The sequence below is a fragment of the Oryx dammah genome, unplaced genomic scaffold (genome assembly GCF_014754425.2).
Source record: "Oryx dammah isolate SB20612 unplaced genomic scaffold, SCBI_Odam_1.1 HiC_scaffold_28, whole genome shotgun sequence".
NCBI lineage: Eukaryota > Metazoa > Chordata > Mammalia > Artiodactyla > Bovidae > Oryx > Oryx dammah.
In genome coordinates, this window is record NW_024070212.1 from 53,501,514 (window position 1) to 53,510,935 (window position 9,422).

Genomic DNA, 9,422 nt, shown 5'->3' on the forward strand with positions numbered 1-9,422 from the left:
CTATAAAAAAAGGCCAAACTCAGATGGCACATATCTTTTACTCTTCCCCCACCTTTTTTGTTTTTCTTGGAATTGACATCTTGGGCTAAAACATCTCTGTTTTATTTACCATAAGATGGTAAAGGGGCTATCTTGTGACCACAACAAAAAATAATAATAAAAAGCATGTTAAGGATGATAGACAGGAAAGAGAGGAAACAGTCTCTTGTGGAACTGTAGGGCTGCTGAACTAGTCCTGCCTGGTCTCCCAGTAAATGAAAAGCAAAGGACTATTTAGTTAAGCTAGCTGAGTAGGGTTCCTGTTCCAAACAGGTGAAAGCAATAGAGTCTGATACAATAGTTTTGTTATAGTTTCTGAGAATACAGATTCCCAGTACTCTGCTTTGGCAGTCACTCTTACATTCTTTTCATATCCCCTGAAGTCATGAGACACTGTAGTCAAAGTTTCTTCTGGTTGTTGGTCATACATTTGTTGGCTAATCCTCTCAGGCTACAATAATGTTTATAATGCCATATATAAAGTCCAAGAACTTCTACTAGTTCCTAATTGTCTAATAATTCTTACATTTGGTTTCTTAGACCAATTTCTTAATGGTGTCTCAAGTCACCGTAAAACGTGTAATTTAATATCCAGAGTGAAACATGTATATATTCAGGTATACACATGCTGCTGCTGCTGCTGCTGCTCAGTCACTGCAGTCATTTCCGACTCTGTGCGACCCCATAGATGGCAGCCCACCAGGCTCCCCTGTCCCTGGGATTCTCCAGGCAAGAACACTGGAGTGGGTTGTCATTTCCTTCTCCAATGCATGAAAGTGAAAAGTGAAAGTGAAGTCTCTCAGTTGTGTCCAACTCGTCGTGACCTTATGGACTGCAGCCCACCAGGTTTCTCCATCCATGGGATTTTCCAGGCAAGAGTACTGGCATGGGGTGCCATCGCCTTCTCTGCAGGTATACACATACATATATTTAAAACAGGTCTTATATATACAGCACTCTAACAAATCAATGTCATACAGTTCAGTGCTGAACAAAGTATGCCTGAGATTCTTTTTTCAAACTTAAGCCCTCTGAAAAAATGTGTTCATAGGATCATGTAGAGTTAAACTGCGATTGCCAATAGCCCATTGGAATTATGAATAAGTGAACTTTCTGATACCTATTGGAGATGGGGAATATTACAAGGTGATGTCTGTGGTTGGAAAGAAACCATCATGAAGTTAACAAGCAGATCATGAATTAAGCTATCAAACTATTTCTCCCATTTTTTTTTTAACTTCTTAAGAAAACATCCTAGAGTTCTGAAACTGGGCTAAGGGCTTATAGTACTTATTACACTATTGTTGTTGTTGTGCAGTCATGTCCGACTCCATGATCCTGAGTGTAGCCTGCCATGCTCCTCTATCCATTGGATTCTCCAGGCGAGAATACTGGAGTGGGTTGCCATGCCTTCCTCCAGGGGATTTTCTGACCCAGGGATCGGACCCACGTCTCTTGCGTCTCCTGCATTAGCGGGCAGATTCCTTATCACTAGCGCCACCTGGGAAGCCCTACAAGTACATTATCTGTGTAATGTAGTGTCCCCCTGGTGGCAGGTTGGTCGGCTGGGATCACAGATATTCACCTGCTTCCTCAGCACCTGTCATGTGGTGGGTGCTCAGCACATACTGATTGAATCAAATATAGCGAGGAAGAAAAAGAGTGTCAATAAGGAATTTTGCATTGCATGCTTTTTTCTTCTAATTCCTTTTCATTATGCCTTTGTGGCTTCCAGAGAGAAGTGTAGAGTGAGTAGAAATAGGGCAGATGTAGGGGTTTTGACACTTGTTTTTAGTGGATTGTAAATCCTAGAAAATCTTGGTCAAACCAGGAAAGATAAATAACTTATGCTTTTTACCTTTGGAGGAATGTAAATGGCAAAGCTATCCTTAAAAAAATTTAATAACCAGGGAGGGAAGATCCCTAATTGTTTAAAATATCTACATAATCATAAACAATGCTTTACATGCCTTATGGATCTCCTACTTAAATACTGCCTTTTTAGTCCATATGCTAACTTTATATAATTTCTATTTTAATAAAATGTTCTGTTTTTGTAAGGAAATTTTAATTGAATGTGGGAAACAAAGACATCATTATTCATTAGAGATGAATTATTTGTGAGGAAATGATAACTCACGATTGTGTGCAGGTTGTCTATGAACAGACAGTAAACATCACAGGGTATGAATATTTTCATTTGTCAGATTAGCAGAATTTCTGTCTATTGCTCTGTGAAAGGGGAGCTGGCATCTCCGACAATAACCTTTGAAGTTTCTAAGAATTAGACACTGGTTTATATTGTACGTGGTCATCATCAGTTAACCAGGGTAACCAGGCAAACAGTACTGTGTGGGTACATTTTCTGCCCGTACAGAACTCAGATTCCTGGCCTCTTAAGGATGAACGGCTCTCGAAGGAGATGAAGTGCCATAAAGTATCCCAGAACCCAGGGTTTCAGACACACAGCTGCACAGTTTACCTGCTTAGAGCATTAGCCTCTTGCTCAAACTGGTTAGTCTTATTTATTTATTTTTTTAGGACAGGGAAAAAACCAAAGAATTTTGGCTGTAAAATCTTACCTGCTTTTCCATCTCTTCCGTGTGAGCCAGGAGTAATTAGAATAAAGTATGACTGGTCAGTGTACTTTCCATACTGATGAACTGAAATAAATTTTGTTTTTTATTACTTTAGAGTGACCCAGACATTTCTAAAATGTGGATGTTTTCAAGTGACAAGAGATATTCATTTCTTGTACAAGAGCTAATAAATTGAAGAACCCTGTAGAATACATTTTTAATTTATACATCAGGGTAATGTGAAACAGGAAAAAGCAAAGAATTCTGAGGGCATCTTTTCAGAACCCCGCCTAACTGAGCAAATCCAAATCATAAGAAAGGGAAGTGGCATCACTGGAGGGTACACCCACAGGGATCAGAAAGCCTGAATCTTCTGTGCCGGGCGTGGAGCTGCTGGGTGACCCTGGACAGTGTGCTCCTTTATCTAAGGATTGGTGGGTTTTAGGACACTCTCCATGTCTGAGCAGACAAAGTACCCTTGGTGTGGGTCAAGCCCTGGGATTCCTATCATGTTCCTTGGATGAAACTCTTCTCCTTGACTGTGTCGCTGTCTGGCCATTTCTGTGTCTCTGGCCTCTTTACTAGTTTATTCTCATGAGCCGGGATGTCAGCCCTTCTTCCTCAAAAGCATCACAGAAGGAATCTTCTGGACACCAACTCACGTATCCTCTCCATCTGCCTGTCTACAAACATCCCATGGACTTTTCCTTTCTTCTCTTGTTCTAATTTTAGTCTCATGTTTTATACATCATATAAACCACTTACTTTCTCGCTGCAGTCCTTATTTTTTCCACAACCTCTGCCCTTCGCATAGCTTCCCTGTTACCATGTGGCTCCTGATTCTTTGAGAACTCATTTTATCATCTGGATTTATTGTTCGAACCCTTCCCACATCCCGTGAATTCTGTCACTGCATTCCCTTGGTTTCCCCAGGGTTCCTGAAACATTGCTTTGGAGTCCTTCCCCAGTTTTTTCCCCTTGATCTGTACAAGAGGTTAGGGGTGGAGAGAGATCACTGGCCTGGGAGTAGGGAAACCTGGAGTGTGGAGGGTGAGACCAGAGGAGAGTGGGCAGTACTGAATTCTGTCTCCATTTCTTACCAAGTAAAGTAAGGAGGTTGCCTCTGGCTCACAATTCCATGATATTAGGATTTCTTTGTACTTAGAGGAATTAGAGAAAATTACAATGTGATTATTGCACCAGAAAAATTAACTGCCACTGTATTCATTTAACAAAAACAAGGTAATCACAGGTTTACCTGACACTGTGAAAGATGGGATTTGGGCCTCAGGGTGGCATACTGGCTTTTTCTGAAGCAGAAGCAAGCTAGTGGTTTATTAGATTGGATTAAAATTGGTCCAGTTAAATAGTCAACTGCACTTTACAAATGAAGTAAACATGAGCTCCTCTCTACTTTTCCCAACTGGATTTTTAAGATATGTTAGATGTCTAAGATCGAAGTTTCCATTCTGTAATAATGGAAAATAATCATGGCTTTTATTTTAAACAAAGGCCATTGCAGAGGTGGATCCAGGATGCGAACAAAAATAACGCATTATTACACAGCTGACGTGGTACATTTGAGGAATAACACACTGCACACTCTATAAACAAATGAAAAGCCGGAGTCAGTTCTGTTAGGCCCGAGCTATGATCGATTGCAAACGGAGAGTCGTAAAATAAGTAACAGTCTGGAACGATGGTTTATCAACAGTTTTTATTTTCCTGAGACAACTTTATCCTAGAAAGCTGGAAAAGTGCGGCGCCGTGATTGGGAGAGGATCCTGTGATTTTCGAAGTATTTTCAGTTTCATCGTCTAGGGTTTGTACTCAGCAAAGTTGCTTTGACAAACTCCCACACAACATGTATTTGAATACTACAGCTCTCAGAGATTTTATTAGCCCCTTGTGTTGGCCCTGAGAAAAAAAGCACACGAAAATGTAAGTCGCAAACTGGAAACTGTTATTTTGATTCTTCAAAAATCAAACAAATAAAGCAAAACCCACAAAATCTGAAAATGCTCAGCTTACCTTTGTGGGTTGCTTTCTTTTTCTCTTTTCTTCAAGGGAAGGGAATTAGTGGGGTGGGAAGCTTTTTTTTTCTTTTTTCTCTCCTGATCTCTTCTGAATAGTCGTTTAAAAGGGGATAATAAACTCATCTCTTTCAAGGCCCGTTCTTTTTTGTGCGTGATGAGGAGCTGGGTGGAACAGGGCCCGCGCATCTCACAGCGCCATTCCTGGTTTCTTCGAAAGTGGCTGCCCTCATGGGCCCAACGGGCACCTCTCATCTTTCTCTCCTAATTAGAAATTCCCAACTGCCGGGACCCCCAGCCCCATTCGAGGGCGGGGTACACAGCCCGCCGGCCTTGGAGTAGCCCACCACCTTCCCACCCGGCTAATTGTTTCCCAGTTTATTCTGCATCGGGAGAGTGAACGCGGGCAGCGGAGACTTCAGCGCCTCCGGGGCCTCCCCCTACCAAGGCGCAGGCGGGAAGCTCCCGGAGCGGAGGTGCGAGGACCGCGGGGCAAGGCGGCCATCACCCCGCACGCAGCCGCTACAAAGGGCAGCGGCGCAGCGGCGCAGCGGCCGAGGCGTGAACCCCGGGCGGCGGGCGGGCGGCGGAGGCGCGCCCCGGTGAGCCGCTCCCGGGGCGGCCCCAGCGGCAGCTGCGGCGAGAGGCGCACGGGCGGCGCGGGGAGCGGGCAGGACGCGCCCAGAGACACGCGGAGAAAGGGCAGCGCCGCCGCCTGCTGCCGGCCTCGGTGCGGTTAATCACGCGCTCCCCTCTCGCTGCTGATTTGCAAGAGCAGATTAATCAGAGCGCGCGGCTTGATGAAATTTGCTGTTATTGTGCCCATTTTTAGCAACATCTTTTATTATCTTCATTATTCATTTACAGGGGACCGGCATCAATTATGCAAATGAGTTCACAGACTTTGCAGATTACTTCATTTGCCGCTATTGTTTGTGGAAATTTAATTATTAAATATTATTAAGCTTGCGTTTTCTTCAATTTTCCAAGGCTTAGTTTCATTTGATTTTTCCTCCAGCTGCTCTTCTTTCCTTTCAGTGCCAAAACAGCTCCTCATCAAAGCGGCTCTGGCATGTGAAGACCAAATAAAATCTCCTCAATTTAATAATTTTGATGTTAGTCCCTTGTTCTCAGCTGCTTGCTCAAAGCAATGCAGAGAGGAACGCAGAGCACATTCAATTTAATGAGCAGAAATTGAATTCAAGTTTGTTCGGAATTGACTTCAATTAAGCAGAGTCTTAATGATAAATTAATCTCTTTTCTTTATTCCCTAGAATTTGTTTTTCAAAGTAGGAAATTGGACTACATTGAAAGACCAAATAAAGAATACCAATTTTAACTAGATCGTGGAACTGATAGCAAAATTTAATTCTTTATAGCAACGTACTTGGACAAATAGCATTCTTTCTATGGCATGTATTATAATTTATATTCATTGTTACCACTTACACTTCCATGGCATGGATAAAATGGCAGTTGAATTAAATATGTGCTTGTAATAGACTTCAGAGTTTTAATCTTTATTAAGAAACTCTAATTGAATGCATAATTAGCTTTTCAGGCTTTAGGAAATTCAGTTTAATATCTATGTGAACTGAAAACATTGATCAGAATTTTAAAGCAATTTTTATGAATGTGTTTTTGAGGAGAAATTATCAGGCTGTCTATAAAATGGCATTTTAAATTGAATAACAAGAATCTGAGGCAAGGAATTAGGTTCATCCTGTGTTGTATAGAGGGAGCCAGGGCTTCCACGGAACCAGGGCCAGCACTCTAATTCTACGTTCCTTTTATTAAAACTTCTAATGTTCCTCCAGGCCACAAAATCCATTATTCCTGTCCAGACTTGCTGAAAATCAAACTGGAAGCTACTTGGGGATTTTAATGAGGGCGTCCATATTGATTGTATGGTTATAGTGCTTGGGTTTGCTGCCACTGTCAAAAATGTACCTGACATTTTTTTTCACCTGAATCATGGATCATCTTTTCTGGAACATGCAGAGTATAATTCTCCATGCTCCACTTTGCAGAGAACTCTATCTACATATGCCAAATGTTATTATTGCAGTTCCTTCAGGAGTGACCTTAGACGAGACGATGTTTGTTCCAAAGAACTTCAAGCTGTTCACTGTGGTATATTCATAGTCACAAATTTAAAATACATCAGTGTGAGAAAATACATTTAGGCTGTGTACGGTCTCACAGAGTGCATGGGTCTGCTTCCCCTCGCTTCCTGCTCTTTCCATAGATGCATTTATTACTCTTACCCTCTCAGATGTAGTGCGTGCCAACTTGACTTGTTCGTGAATTTTAAAATGAATTGCCTGTGATGGAGATTATCTTCTTTGTGTGATAGTACAGCATTGTCATTTCTAGCACTTTTCAGAGTCTACCTGCTGTATGTTAGAATTAAAATTTTATACAATAATAGAGTGTTAAAACTGACAGGGAGCTTAAAAATCAACTGGTCCAGCTCCTATGTTTTATAGGTGAGGAATCAGGTCCATAAATGTTATGTAATTTTCCCAACTCTACAGAGGCAGAGTCAGGACTAAAACTTGCAAGGGTACTAACTTCTTCAAGGAATCTGTTTTTTTCACTCTTCAAGGCTGCTTCCAAGTTGGGTAGTGACATCTTTGAGTAAGTGGAAACTAGTTTAAAAAAGACAGGAATTAATTTAATGTCTTGTTCAGACTGGGAAATATATTGATTAAAGTGCATAAAAGCACACACAAACTCGGTGAGCCTATTTATCTGGAACTTAGACAGTTGGGAAGCCTAAATAATGGGATTGCTTTGTGCTCTTCTTTAGTGAGAAAGGAACAAATGAAAAGTTAATAAGCTGGTATCAGGAATTTTTTAAACAAAAAACCCAGGAAACTTTATAGTGCTATTGGCTCTGTGCATATCAAGTCCTATATTCTACAGTGGAGGTTGACAACATTTTAAATGAGCATTTCCAGCATTAAAAAATTCCACCCTCCTTAAAACACTGTATCCCAAACCTCCTTCATTTCCTTGCAATCTTTCATTTGTTCAGCCTTAATGAGCTGTGAGTCCTGAGCAATTTGCTAGACGTTGAAAATATGAAGACTGATAAGGCTGTAAGGAGGTTACAGTCTAGCTGCGGAAAAAACATAGAAAGGAACCAATAATTATCGTATGAAATAGTAAGTGTCCTAAAGCACCTAGAGTGCCAGGGATGTGTGGAGGAGGGGCATCTAAAGTGGACTGGGAGGCCTGGGAGAGCTTCTCCCTGCTGTATTTATTTGAGCCCTCCTCCCAGGGCAGTCATTGAGGTGAAGCTGATTGTGGTATGGGGTGGGGTAGGGTGGGGTGGGTGCAAGTTAGATTTTACTGGGTAGAAGAAAAAGCATGTGGGATGCCAAGACAGCATGAGATGAAAGCTGTGCTCAGGAGTGCTGTAGATTGAACTACAAAGCCAGGGGTAAGTGCTTTTTGTATTAAATTAAGCATGTCTTCCCTGGTGGCTCAGTGGTAAAGAATCCACCTGCCAAATGCAGGAGACGCAAGAGACTCTGGCTTGATCTCTGGGTTGGGAAGATACCCTGGAGAAAGAAATGACAACCCACTCCAGTATTCTTGCCTGGGAAATCCCATGGACAGAGGAGCATAGTGAGCTACAGCAAATGGGCTCGCGAGACTCTGACACATCTTTGCGACTAAACCACCATGAAGCAAGGTCATTTCTTCATTTGTCTCAGGCATGGGTGGGAGAGGAGGGGATGTTGGAGACACTTATTTAAGCAACTTCCTTGAGAGGACAAATACATATTCCTGGATCGTAGCAATCTTCTCCTCATCCCTAACTAATACCTATGTTAGCAGTGATCAGCTGTAACATAAACAAGTTAGGTGTGTCCCAGGTGGCTCAGTGGTAAAGAATCTGCCTACCAAGCAGGAGACTCTGATTTGATCCTGGGTTGGGGAGATCCCCTAGAGAAGGAAATGGCAACCCACTCCTGTATTCTTGCCTGGGAAATCCCATGGACAGAGGAGTCTGGTGGGCTGCAGTCCATGAGGTTGCAAAAGAGTCAGACATGACTTAGTAACTAAACCACCACCACAACAAAAGCAAGTTAGAGGAATTTAGGGGATGGAATAGAGACAGGAAATGGGAGGAGGACAGCATAAAAATAGAATGGAGACGTTGATGAGGGCGGAAAGGAGGTACCTGAAATGAACTATTCACAGCTTGTCTAGGATCCAGCTAGGTCTCTTCCAAAAATGCCATTAAAATAATCCACATACCTTCTGTTCATGGATAATGGCTAGAATCTTATAACTTCTACCCTGGACACACTGTATAATGAGAATTTGTAATAACCATAATGTTTGTAATGACTTTCTAAGAACTCAAGACCCAATGAAATCAAGACAAATTTATAAACTTTTATTAAGTCTTGTTAGAATATTGCCCAAATTTTGAGAATCAGTCTCTTTCTTATGGTGAATAGGAATAGTTCATTTAACTTAGAGTTAACCAAAATACAACATTTCCCCACCATTCTAAACAATTTACCTTACTAAATCACGTTTTATTTTGCAGACCTAAAAAATTGAATTTTCAATCTTCAGTTCAGTTCAGTTCAGTTGCTCAGTCATGTCTGACTGTTTGAGACCCCATGAATTGCAGCATGCCAGGCCTCCCTGTCCATCACCAACTCCCAGAGTTCACTCAAACTCGCGTCCACTCCCTGTCCATCACCAACTCCCGGAGTTCACTCAAACTCACGTCCATCGAGTCAGT

General features: G+C 41.9%; 1 long non-coding RNA gene across 1 annotated transcript; it reads right to left on the reverse strand.

The window, feature by feature from the left end:
- Positions 1 to 4,316: 4,316 nt before the first annotated feature.
- On the reverse strand, positions 4,317 to 5,144 carry LOC120856900. Its single transcript, XR_005719511.1, has 2 exons — positions 4,650 to 5,144; positions 4,317 to 4,535 (listed from the first exon to the last, which is right to left on the reverse strand). It is a non-coding gene; the product is annotated as an uncharacterized LOC120856900 (long non-coding RNA).
- Positions 5,145 to 9,422: the final 4,278 nt, after the last annotated feature.